This window comes from Harpegnathos saltator, unplaced genomic scaffold (assembly GCF_003227715.2).
Source record: "Harpegnathos saltator strain DR-91 unplaced genomic scaffold, Hsal_v8.6 scaffold130, whole genome shotgun sequence".
Classification (NCBI taxonomy): domain Eukaryota; kingdom Metazoa; phylum Arthropoda; class Insecta; order Hymenoptera; family Formicidae; genus Harpegnathos; species Harpegnathos saltator.
Window position 1 is genome coordinate 261,957 of NW_020229907.1, and position 14,588 is coordinate 276,544.

A 14,588-nucleotide genomic window follows, 5' to 3' on the forward strand; every position below is an offset into this window, starting at 1 on the left:
ATATCATGAATAATAAGTCCTCTATTAACAGCTTCTTGGAATTTTATAAGAACATATTCAGCAATAACTACAAGTTTGTCTGTATTTGAACCCCCACGCATTACATGTTCTTGCCATCTGTGCAATTGTTGAATAGATTTTACCTAGAAGAAAACAAATCTCAATATTAAACAATTCGAATTCAAAAATAAAAGAAGTTATATACGAATTAAATGTTCACGAAACATCAAATTGTAAAACTTAAAATAAAAAACAACACGACTCTAACTATATAATTTACAGCTTTGGTCATAAGTATAAAGCATCTCTAACTCATTGTATTTTCCTAGAAATCAATGCATATACTCATAGTAAATATATAATCTCTTTACAATAAATATTATATTAATATTTTATAATATAATGTGTATATTATATTTATGTATATTATATTTATATTATAATTTATATTATATTAATATTATATTATATTACAATAAATATTGTAAAATAAATATTATTTTCCACATATTCTTATATTATATTTTTTTATTATATTATTTTTCCATATACTCGTATACTATATTATGTTCTCCATATATTCATATAGTATGTTTTTGTTACACAATTTAAATAAATTTTTTGGGATGCTTTATACTTATAGTCAAAGCTGTATGTACAATGACCGACAATGATGCGTTCCGCGAGAGGGGAAATAGAGTTCTCTCTGTCGCGGAACGAATCACTGCCGGTCACTGTACACCGTAAAAGCCTCAAGTATTTTACTATATATTATTCTTCTTATTTTTTAATTAAACTTTACTTTTAAAACGATGTTGTACAGAAGTAAGAGATAAATGTCCTTTCTTTCCACTCTTCCAAAATTCGATTGCCTTTTTCTTATAATTTAAGTTTACATTTCCACCTTCATCATCCACAGTGCAAACTTCATTTCCATAATTATCTTCTTCAGCATCAATATCGTACACATCTACAAATTGTACGTCATGTGGTTCTGATGGATCGTCAAAATCAAGTCCCCACTCATGTTCGATCGTAATATCGTGATGTATAGCACTCTTTATTAAATCAGTAATTGTATCATGGAGTTCCACCTCTCGATGATTAACAGGAGTTATTGCAATATTTGTGAAATGAAATGTCGCAATTAACAAATTAATAACATTAGCTGGATTTATTACTGACATTATGATACAAATCTTAAGGATATTTTAATTAAACATTTCTCACAGCAATAATAATATACGTACTGCTTCAATAACTGCTTCAATAACACTGAAATGTATTCCAAAATGGACAGCTTTTATATGCAAATGAATGAAGATAACATATGAAGATAATATAATGAACCTTGATTGCACTGTACTTGATAAAGAGTGCTATTTTGGTCGCACAGTCATAAAACTTGTGACAAGTGTTTTGCATGTTGCCATGATGTACACACACGTGTACATCATGGCGCACGTACAAAAACACACATACACACACACACACATATTTATTTATATTTACGCGTGTCGTTTAAATTAATAAAAAAGGTAGCCGCAATGTTGGCAAAATAAACGTCTATTACGTGAAATTTTATAATTTATAACATTTTTAAATATTAGTGACTGTATCCTTATCATGCTATTTTTCTCCTACTTACTTCTTAACATCAACTTTATTGCTTTTTTAGATTTTCTATTTTCTTCCTTCCTTATCTTTTACAGTTTGCAATTATGAGGAAGATTTGAGGAAGAAAGAAATGCCATCGTCAAGTAGCGAATCCTTAAGTTTGGTACGCGTAGCATACATATAAGAGCATGTTTAATTTTTTTTTCAATATTGCCTTTTCCAAACATAATGTTATTATATATGGTTGAATTTGTCATAAAATAAGCTTTATTTTGGTTGGACAATTGATTTTAACAATTTGAAAAAAAAGAAGGAGGGGGGGTATTTTATACACAATTTTACATTTTTAAAAAATCTAAATATAGCATAATAAAGTACTTTTAAAACGATAAAACTTTTGTCTAAAACATTTTTTCATATCTTTAATAGTTTCGATAATATTCGCTTAGAAAGACAAAAATCAACTTTGGGTTGTTTCCACCCTTAAAACCGTTTTTGGGCACCAACGAAAAATTGTTTTGTTATTAGGTATATCTGCTCTACAATTATGCAGAGTTTCAGATTTTTTTGAATTTCCGCGTTGCCGAATGTCCCTTGTTAGTATATTTTTGTCTTTTTTGTAATTAAATAATATTTTGGAGTATGTTTTTTTATAATTTTGTATTATTTTTCATTGGCTACTTCTCGGGAGAAGCGCAAGAAGCAAGCAATAAGATTTTTAGAAAAATCGTGCCCAACATAGCAGAATACAGTCGCGACAAACTTAATGTAGATATTATGCAGTATCTTCTAATATCATCAGATCTGGTAATTAGCAGTCTAAGGATAACACCCAAAAAAAAGAGAAAGATTTATCTGCAGAAGCTAAAGAGTTATTACTTAATTGAAACAAAACAGCTTTATATGTAAAATGACAATTTTGTACATTTTGACAAAATGTTACAATAAATATAAGTAAGATATGTTATAAATATGTTACAATATAAGTTTGTTAAGATACATTATAGATATATATGTTATGTTATAGACATGTTGTGTTATGGATGAGTTGTGTTATAAGTGTTTTGTGTTATAGATGTGTTATAAATATATCATAGATGTTATAGATGTTTAAATATATAACAAAGTATATACAAAGTATTCAAACAGAAAAACATAGTAAAGTATCAAAACCACAACAAAATACGAAAAGTATGAAAAATAATATAAAATTATAAAAAATAATATTGCAAAATATTATTTAATTACAAAAAAGACAAAAATATACTAAACATTTAAGCACATGACGAAATCGTCAGAATAAAAGGAGATAAGTATTACCATCATTAATACAGCCAGTTCACACGATTGAATTTAATCCGTTATTTTCATCTGAGTACTGACTTGATATGCTGTCACCTATATCAGGATTTTACGTTAAACTATGGAATTCATAAATAATCCAGCAATATATGTTACATATATATATATATATATGCAATACATATACATAAACTCATTAGTAGAATACATTGATAATGTGGGGATATCAGGCAGGTATAAAATATATCGGCCCACTGCAGATTCTGTCCACTGGCAAAAACTGAGAATTTCGATCTTATATATGTATCTCAGAGGCCTTAAAAGCCCGTATAAACTTTGTCCGATCCAAAAATCTTCGATATTTTACAGGTTTTATACATTTGACAAATTTGCGCGTCCGCCATTTTGAATAGAGGGCCTAATTTAAAAAGCGGGCTCGATACGATTGTAGAGCAATTCATCGCGAGTAAATTAAAAAAAAAAGCATGGAAATCGATTAAGAATTACGCCGTCTAGCGATTTTTGTCTACGAAAAGACCCATTTGACCCACTATGCGACGGCGGGAGCCCCACGCGCTCGGCCGCGGGAGACCGACGTTCCTCGCCGCTTGCGAGAATATCCCAGGAGTTAGGCCGCCCGCCCTGCAGCGCCGATCCGCGAACCGAATTTCCGCACGGAACAGCTCGTGCCGTACGGACCAGACTTTTTAGTATTAGCCTTTTAGAATATTATATCCTTTTGTGATAGCGAAATGTCTACAGTATGCCGGTAAAGTAACAGCTGATTCAATTAAAGCATTGAAGCAAATTGATATGAACCATGCTGCCATTATGCTAGAATTCTGCCGGTAGAAACTGCCGACATTATTTGACGATAAACTGACAGAAGACACCGCACAGATCCTACCGCAAAATTGCTTGCAACAGGATCTGTTCGGTTTGTGCCGTCAATCAACTGGGATAGTCTGTCAGCAGGATTTGTCACTTTTCTAGCAGTAGTTAAACAACATAAATGAAATTGATTTCTTATCCTTCTGCTATCAAACGTTTATAGCAGGTTCTACTCAAAAGCTGTTTGTGTAGCTTTGGCTATCTAGGTTATAGAATAATAACATTTACCTGAACGTGTTTTTTTCACAATGTATGAAAGTTAAACTTTCTTACTCAAAAAAGTGCACAATATTAGAAGAACATTACGCTTTGTTCCTAAGAAAAAGACATCATTAATGATTGTACCTAACGCAATACTTTCTTCGCCAACTCCATTGCAAATACAAGAAAATAATACGAATTATTTTGAAACGATAATTTCTTTATGTTTATATGTACTGTTAAGAATATATGTTTCTATTGATTATTTAAATATTTTTTGTGACAAACGTATATCACCGTCCTAATTGTTATTCTTTGAAGACGGAAATATCAAGTCTACAAAGATGACGGAAAGCGAGCACTTAATCATCGTTGGATTCATGTTTAATCCTACAATTCGTACAGCTGTTGTCTTATCAACAATCAATTGTTACGCAAAATACGAGAAGGAACAGTACTTTCAATTACTTGAAGTGCATTTCGGAAAAAGTCCGTTTCCGTATCTTCGTATGGAATTTCGATAACAAAATGCGATGAATACAGGATTCAATGAAGACTCTATCTACGTTGACCCCATCAATGCAACATTAAAGAAAAGAAGAATTATAGAAGAGGAGATGTCTAATTGTCGTCTAACATGGTCATCAATCACTGACATCTACATATAACGACTAGTTTACATACAATCGCGCAGTGGAAATGTATCATAGATAGTTTTTGTACTACTTTGTGAACAATTATCATGTATGATCGTGCAATCCGCAATTCGCGCAGCTTATCCCTCAATAACCGTCATAGAAGAAACGATAGAGCAATAGTTTTAAATATTTAATGAACATTGCAGAATTCAGAAGAATTTCCTAAGAGATAACATAGAACAACGTAATCTTGAGAAATGAAGCAAGAAACAAGAAATTACAATCAAGAAATTATGGACATCATTATTCTTATTTATACTTAGCCGAATACTATTGGGCCGAGTATTTTTCACGTGTATACATTTTGTAACGCAACTTTCGGTGATATACATGTTTCAAAGAGTGTACAGTTTACTTATAATAAATTGTATAACTTTTTCTTAAAGAAAACATTAAGCTCTTACAAGTAACACTACCCAACTGTCACTCACCGAATCCAATGAAATTTAACATGCACGTAGAACATGGAAAAATATTGAACACATGTTTTTTTATATCGGCTGACAACGCATTTTAAGGGTGGAAATCACCCTTTGATCCCTGAACATGAAAGCACTAATTCAACCCTTTGTACATATTACATGTGATTTCCGTCAAACTTGTCTTCCATTGAACTAGTTAGTAAGGGTTTCTTAGGGTCGCCGATTACGAATCTGGAGATCATATTACAAAATTCAAGATAGCGGACCCAATATGGCGAACCGAAATTATAAAAAGATAGCTGATTCAAACCAACTTTGGTGTCTGGAGGTTTTTGGGGCCTCTAATTACGAATCTGGAAATTAAATTACAAAATTCAAGATGGCGGAATATGATAGATGGCGGAATATGACGCAATATGACAGATCGAAATTATACCAGTGAAGGAGAATATTGTCTCAGGTAATTACATTTACTGAATTTAACAATGAATCAGTATTCAAAATTGACCTGTTGCGTCAGTTTTTCTCAGATTAGGAAGTTGGTCTTTCAAAAGATTATTATCCATCAGTATCCGAGTGGAATATGTAATGATATTCTGACATATCAGGTGTAGTAAAAAGAAATCCATTATTTTTGCATGAAATTGAAGGCTTTAATTACCATAGTTAGAATGATCCGATTTAGGTCAAATATGCGCCGTTTTGTTCGATAACTTGTTGCCATTTTGAAGATAATTTCATTATGCCTCTCTCATAGAAGACCTCGTCCCTATTGGCAAAAAATTGAGACAGTCGATTTTCACAAGCCTCTCTTGAAGCGAATTTTTCACCAGCAAAATTGTTCGCCATGGACAGGAACAGATGGTAATCACTTGGTGCCAGGTCCGGACTATAAGGTGGATGCATAAGAACCTCCCAACCAAGCTCCCGGAGCTTCTGGCGAGTCACTATCGATGTGTGTGGCCTGGCGTTGTCCTGATGGAACACAATTCCTCTCCTATTGGCCAAAGCTGGCCGCTTCTGGGCGATTGCTTCCTTCAGACGATCCAATTGTTGACAGTACAGTTCCGAGTTAAGAGTTTTGCCGTAGGGGAGCAGCTCATAGTAGATAATTCCCTGCCAATTCCACCAAACACACAGCAAAACCTTCCTGGCCGTCAATCCTGGCTTGGCCACCGTTTCCGCCGGCTCATCGCGATTCGACCACGACCGTTTTCGCTTGACGTTGTCGTAAGTGATCCACTTTTCATCACCAGTGACCAACCGCTTCAGAAATGGGTCGATTTTGTTGCGATTCAGCAGCGATTCGCAGATGGAAATTCGGCCCATGAGGTTTTTTTGCGTTAACTCGTGTGGCACCCATACATCGAGCTTCTTTTTGTATCCAGCCTTATTCAAATGGTTCCAAACGGTTTTTTGTGCAATCTTTAGCTCTTAGGGCAATCGAAACAGTGCTTACATGACGGTCGGACTCGACAATGTCCATGATTTTATCGATATTTTCGACAATTGGCCTTCCAGTGCGTGGTACATCTTTGACATCGAAATTACCGGAACGGAATCGACGAAACCAAAATTGCGCGTGATTGGCTGTTACAGTATTAGGACCATAAACACTATTCACATTTTCAGCCGCCTGGCTTGCGTTTTCGCCTTTATCGAAGAAAAACTGTAAAATATAGCGTATTTTCTCTTTGCTAGTGTCCATCTTTGACACGCACTCAAACAAAACTGAGTCAACTAATCACAAAACTGTCAGAAAAGTTTTTTTAGTACGAAATCTTTCTAACGCCATCTAGTGGAACTCGATCGGACTTATACAACGCGAGATACAGATAACTAAAGCCATCTATTGGAAAAATAATGGATTTCTTTTTACTACACCTAATATCTTGATAAGATATAGATATAGATATCATGATATATCGATTAAGGCAAGACGTGGTCATAGTTCAGCCGATTAAGGCAAGACGTAGTCATAGTCTAGCCGATTAAGGCAAGACGTGGTCATGGTCCAGCCGATTAAGGCAAGACATGGTCATGGTCCAGCCGATTAAAACAAGACGTAGTCATGGTCCAGCTGATTAAGGCAAGACATAATCATGGTCCAGCCGATTAAGAAAAGACGTATTCATGGTCCAGCCGATTAAGGCAAGACGTGGTCATGGTCCAAAGAATGGAAGAAAAATATAATAATTTCTCTCTGTCCTGTATATATATATATATATATATACAGGGTGTCTCATAACTAACCTGGCAGAGCTCGTGGAGACATAGAGCGGGTTAAGACAAATATAAAAGTCCCATACCGTTTTGTGAGATTCGCAATAATTATCGAGTTATTAATGACAGAAATTAGAGGAATGAGCGCGCACCGAGACGTTATGGGAGGAGCATCTAGCCGCTCAGGCTAGAGAGCACTGCCCAGTCGACAAAGGAACTGTTGCCGGCGCGCGGCGAGGGGAAGGACAACGCGCCAATGTTTATGTCCTTACCTCGCCGCTCCTACATCCCGCCGCACCGCGTCTATGCTCGCGCCGAAATGGCCGCTGAATATTCGCGATTACAATTACGAGATTATTTTATGAGGTACCACAGACAGCTCATATTGAATTATAAAGTTCAAGGTTCAAAAGTTCTTTGGTCAAGGAAAACATCGAAAAGGAGAAAGCGATAGAGAGCGATGAGACCTACAGAAATTCTCATTGTTTTCTATCGCAATCTATCGTTTTGCTGCATCGGATCCGAAAGAAATGATATCGCGTAAAGACAGAGTACGATGAACACTTTTCATCGTACTCTATTGTACTCTATCGTTAGGAGAATATTTAATTGTTAGAGTATGATAGAATTCGCGTAGAGACTCATCGTGTCCTATCGTTTTATTCAAGTCTACACGGAAAATATGTTTGGTTGAATGAACCAATTTTCTGACGAAATGAGAGAGAGAGAGAGAGAGAGAGAGAGAGAGAGAGAGAGAGAGAGAAAACGATTAAGAAATTTTGATTAAGAATAGCACAATTTTGTTTAAGTTAACCATAAACCTTGATGAATTAGACTCAGTGTTAATATTTTCAGTTAATATTTCTATGTATCGTTATATTTCATTTGCAAGCTGTATCATGGACCAAACATTTTTATCATATATCATGCATAAATTGTTGTCTTATATCGTAATTCTTGTCAGTGGTATATTAACGACAGAAGAAACTGAAAGTTCTGTATCGTACAATTGCGAAAAGAGGACCATCGTTGTCAATGGTGCACCAACGATACTCGGCATAAAATTGATTCCTAGGTATAATCGCAATACAACGCAAATCCGAATGTGTTATTTTGACACGCATAAATGTATGATTGATTGACGCTTTCTTTATACGTTTCTTGTCGTTGAATCGTGCAAAAAAAACATTTTATAGTTAAATATTTCACGCATCTCCCTAATTTTTTAATAAGATACTTACCGAAGGAGAACATAAAGAATCAATTGTTAATTCACAATTCCTAAAGTAAGAAATGACACGAAACGACAAGAAAATCCGATGCGATAAATAATAAACTTCCGAAAGGGCAATTATTTTATTTATTTTATTTCAGGGTAGTATACAAAAACTATCATTTCCACACCACCTTGTGAGGTAGATAGCTTGGCGCGTTTTATTTTTAAATGGTTTCCCCAGTAGGCCTAATCCACTCTCATTATTTAATTCAATAATTGTTCGAAGTGCCCTCCTGCTTGCAAACAGAGTTCGGCTCTTCGAGTTATTTGTCACGTCGCACGATGCGCCATGTCCGGCGTGATCGTACGAAAGGCCGCTATAATTGCATCGCATACCTCATCTCTGGTACCATCACGCCTATGCTCGATTTTAGATTTAATATGGCCCCAAACAAAGTAATCGAGCACATTCAAATCTGGCGATCGTGCCGGCCAAATAACGGGGCCACCTCGACCCATCCACCTGTCCGGGAAACGCTGGTCCAAAAATTCGCGTGTTTCGCGGCAGAAGTGCGCGGGAGCTCCGTCATGTTGGAAGATCATTCTCTCTCGAACATGGAGAGGAATGTTTTCCAGGAGAACAGATAACTCCTGTTCAATAAATCCTGCGTACGGCTGACCGTTGAGACGCGGCGGAAAGAAGAATGGGCCTATTTGAAAATGAACAATGGTAATTTTAGGAGAAAAGTTTAAGAGACCAGCGGGAGAAAATATGTCTTACTTGAGAAGAATATTTACCACTTGATTTCCAATTATTCCTACCCATACATTGATGGACCATCGATATTGGAATGTGCACTACCGAATAGCGTGCGGATTTTCCTCTTGCCAAAGTAAGGAATTTCGAGAATTGAACACACCGTTCGGTGTGAAAGTAGCCTCGTCTGTCCACATGATATAATCGGGAAACGTTATATTTCGCCGACATTGTACGAGGAATACTGTGCGTGTTTTGTTCAAAATTATTATGTGTGATAAAAGTGTTGTAAATATTAAAAAAGATTATGAAAATACCTTCGCAGAATTCGACGCGCTGTCTTTTATCCCTTGGCAAAAGATGTTGCACTCGTCGATAATGATATGGGTGCAACCCATTTTCTTGCAAAATGCGATGCACCATCGCTCGCGATAGACCAAGGTCATGGGCTACACAGCGCACGCTACTTCCAGGATTTTCATAAAATTCCTGGAGCACGTCCTCATCATCTTCCACACTACGTTAAACTGGTGCACCACCATGATTCCGATGATCCATTAAGACGGAACCCGTTTCCTTCAATCTTCGGATACAATCTGTTATTGTTTGTGCACACGGATGCCGCTCACGATTTGGAAATCGCTCCGCGTACGGACGCGCTGCAACGCGTGCATTTTCCGCGGCCATTCCGTAGCAAATAATCATATCTGCGTATTCTTCTGCCGTAAATTTCATTATTAATAAATGAGCAACAAGCAAGAAGCACGTACGAAGCACGTACGACACGTGTGATGACATACAAGCAAAAACATGTGAAGAACGAAACATGTAAGGAATGAAAGAAATTGTTGAAAATCGGAGACCTTGCCCATGCTGCTCTCGCATAATAGCATCTCAATTGATAAGAAGATTTGTCGATGAATGGAAGGGTCGATAAATAAAAAATAAATCCCAAATCGAATGATCGAAGATCCCAGTAGCGAGCGAGCGCGAACGACGAGGAGCGAGCGAGCGCAAGCGACAAGAGGCGAGCGAGCGCGACAAAGAGCGAGCGAGCGCGAACGACGAGGAACGAGCGAGCTATAAGGAAAAAGCTATAAAGAAAAAGCTCTCGCTCGTTCCTCGTCGCGCGCGATCGTCTCTTGTCGCTTACGTTGCCCTTCGCCGCGCGCGCTTGCCTACCGTCACTCGCTGACTCCGCCTGTATCAAATGTCTACATGCTTACTGCGGCCGCCCTCCGCTCTCTACGCGCTCGTTGGCTCACATGTTTTAATTATTAACTCGGTAACTATTGCCAATTTGACATTATGGTACATGACTTTTCTTCTCGGCTACACCCAATCAATCTCCATCTTTCGTCTGCATGATCAGCTATCAAACACTCTGTATATGTATATATATATATATGTATATATATATATGTATATATATATATGTGTATATATATATATGTATATATATACAGGGTGTTATAAAAGTCCGGGAAGAGCAGAAAAACTCGAAAAATATGAGTCCTAGAAAAAATGCGAAGTACTGGGTTTCTATGATTTTTTCCTGGCTATCTGATGGTGACCTTGGATTTGATCTTGACAATGACTTTGAAGGTTATGACAAGGTCAGGTTAATTTTTTTAAATAGGACTCCATACTTTTGACCCCAGAAATGCAAAGAGCGGAAAATTTTACGTTCGGATATACCAGGTATGTCGGTAATTACTTTCCGGTTTTTGTAACAGATGTCACTAGCCATAAGTATGCAATGTTATGATTTGATACATATTTCATTTTATTCTACTGACATTAACCTCAAAACTACACAAGTTACGTTCTGCCAAAATAACAGCGTTATAGATTAATAATTTCTTGAAAATGTCGAGTTTTGTGCCTGAAAACATGCATTTGCGGCGCGCATTACTTTTCTTGTTTAATCAAAAGAAAAAAGCCGCTGAAAGTCATCGTTTGCTGGTAGAGACTTACGGTGAGCATACTCCAACCATAAGAACATGTGAAACGTGGTTTCGACAATTCAAATGTGGTGATTTCAACGTTCAAGACAAAAAACGTCCTGGTAGGCCGAAAACGTTTGAAGATGCGGAATTGCAGGAGTTATTGGATGAAGACCCAACACAAACTCAAAAACAATTGGCAGAAAAGTTGAATGTGAGCCGAGTAGCAATTTGTGAACGATTACAAACGATGGGAAAGATCCAAAAGATGGGAAGATGAGTGTCACATGAATTGAATGACAGGCAATTGGAAAATCGAAAAATCGTCAGTGAAATGCTGCTTCAAAGGTATGAAAGGAAGTCATTTCTGCATCGAATAGTAACGGGTGATGAAAAATGGATTTATTTCGAAAATCCCAAGCAAAAAAAATCATGGTTATCACCTGGCGAAGGTGGCCCATCGACTGCAAGGCCAAATCGCTTTGGTCGCAAGACCATGCTCTGTGTCTGGTGGGACCAGGTTGGTGTCGTATATTATGAACTGTTGAAACCTGGAGAAACAGTTAATACTGATCGCAACAACAAATGATCAATTTGAACTGTGCATTGATCGAAAAACGTCCACAATACGCTCAAAGACATGATAAGGTGATTTTGCAGCATGACAACGCGCCGTCTCATACAGCAAAACCAGTCAAAGAAGTGTTGAAATCACTTGGATGGGAAGTTTTATCGCACCCGTCGTACTTTCCAGACCTGGCTCCATCCGACTACCACCTTTTCGCATCGATGGGGCACGCGCTTGCAGAGCAGTATTTCGCCGATTTCGAAGAAGTTAAAAAATGACTCGATGAATGGTTTAGCTCAAAGGAGAAACAGTTCTTTTGGAATGGCATCCATAAATTGCCTGGAAGATGGGCAAAATGTATAGAATCAAATGACCAATACTTTGAATAAATATATTTTAACTATCCATTGTAAATAACGTGTTTTCTTTAGCGAAAAAATCGGAAAGGGATTACCGACACACCTGGTAACCTTGAACACTGCCAAATTTATCCTCTAAAGGTCACATAAAGGTCTAAGCTTGTTTTAGGGTGAAAACGGGAATATCTTCGAAAATGCACCTGCTAGGGAGCAATGTTATGCATAAGAATAAGAATGTAGAGGTCAACAAAGGACATTCAGTCGTGACCTTGCCCTTATTCTCAAGGTCATGAGTTAAGATTATTATTAAGATCAAACCGGACTTTTTTAAGGCTGAAAATCCATACTTTTGACCTAAAAGTGTCAAGATTGAAAAATTTTACGTTCGGATATGACGTTTTCAACCTTGACCTTGTTCTCAAAATTATGCGTTTTACGTTACTTCACTGATCGTGAGGTCTACTGAAAGTAAAGCGTCTCAGAACCCGACCACTGAAAGCAAGGTGTCTCAAACCCGACCACTGAAGGCAAGGTGTCTCAAACCTGACCACTGAAGGCAAGATGTCTCAAACCCGACCATTGAAGGCAAGGTATCTCAAAACCGATTACTGAAGGCAGGGTGTCTCAAACCCGGCCACTTAAGGCAAGATGTCTCAAACCCGACCACTGAAGGCAAGGTGTCTCAAACCTGGCCACTTAAAGCAAAGTGTCTCAAACCCAACCACTGAAGGCAAGGTGTCTCAAACCCGACCACTGAAGGCAAGGTTTAGTTAGTCCCGGCCACCGAAGGCAAAGCATCTTGTAACTCGGCCTGAGATTACAAGAGATGTTCAAAATGTTCCCCATTGACCGTTTGACAGTGTGCTAAGCGGACGTACAAATTGTCAGTCGCACTCCTTATCATTTCTGGAGTTCTGGTATTGCAGCACATTCGCCTATGATCTGATGTTGAAGCTCATCCAAGTTACGAGGTTTAGTGAAATAAACTTTATTTTTTATATAACCCCAAAGAAAGAAATCAAGTGGTGCAATGTCGGGCGATCTCGGTGGCCATTCGATTGTTCCTCTTCTACCTATCCATCGATTAGGGAAAGTATCGTTTAAATAGTTCCGAACAATGCGTCCATAATGTGCCCCATCTTGCTGGAACCAAACATCATCAAAATTATCACCACCAATCTCCTGTATTGATGGAACAATTTGGTCTGTTAGAAGCTGCAAATAGGTTTCTGAGTTCAAATTCCCATTAAAAAAGGCCCATAAAAAAAGGCCCAACCACTTGATTATCATAAAGACCTGCTCAAACATTCAATTTTTGAGGTCGCTGCGTATGTGCTTCAAGCATCCAATGAGGATTTTCGTTGTCCCAATATCTAAAATTATGACGGTTTACCTTACCAGTAATTTCAAAAGACACTTCGTCTGAAAAAAACGATATTATGCAAAAAGTTCGGTTGCTGATCAATTCTTTGCATCATAACTTCTGAAAATTGCACACTGCGGTCAAAATCATCCTCATTCAACTCATGGTGGAGATGAATTTTGTAGGGGTGGAACTTAATGGTCTTTAGATTTTTGGAAATTGACAATACACTCATTTGAAGCTGTTGAGATGCTTTTCTAATTGACAATCTGGGATTTTCAACAGATGATTGGGCTACTTCGAATTGTCGCTCTTCTGTCGTTTGGGACCTTGGCCTCCCAGATTTTTGGCGGTTTTTATTACTCCCAGTTTCTATAAATCGTCTGATGGTGCGAGATACAGTCGATATTGAAATACCTTCGTCTTCATTACGAAAGTTTTCATTGAACAGCAATCTCACTTCACTATATGACCTTTGTCTATCCCCCCATCCTCTCATCATCAATAGCGAAATTCTCTTATACTCTGTAAGAGAAGCCATTTGGAATTGAAAACAAAAAATTTGCAAAAAATTTGCAAAAATTATAAAAAATTCGGTTTCTTTACCTTTAAATAAAAATAATAAGTAATGTACCATTGATCGTTAATAATATGATAATTCAAAACGGACTAGAATGACATCAAAACTTGTTAAGTCGATGAAAACTCAAAAACAATCTATTATCTGTTTGACATTGATAGAATCGAGACAAATAAAAACTTTGAAGCATACACTTTATCGATGGCGAATAAATTTTTCGGATACCGATCCTGGGATTTTTGAGCTCCATAAAACCGAATCCGACGTCGGATTTTGCAAATTCAAGATGACCGATTCAAGATAGCGGCTGATATTTAAGAATAACAAAAACTGGATCTCGTTTAAAGAGTTTTTGAAATCGTTTCTGAAATCGAATCCGACGTTGGATTTTACAAATTCAAGATGACCGATCCAAAATGACGCCTGATATTGAGGAATTACCAAC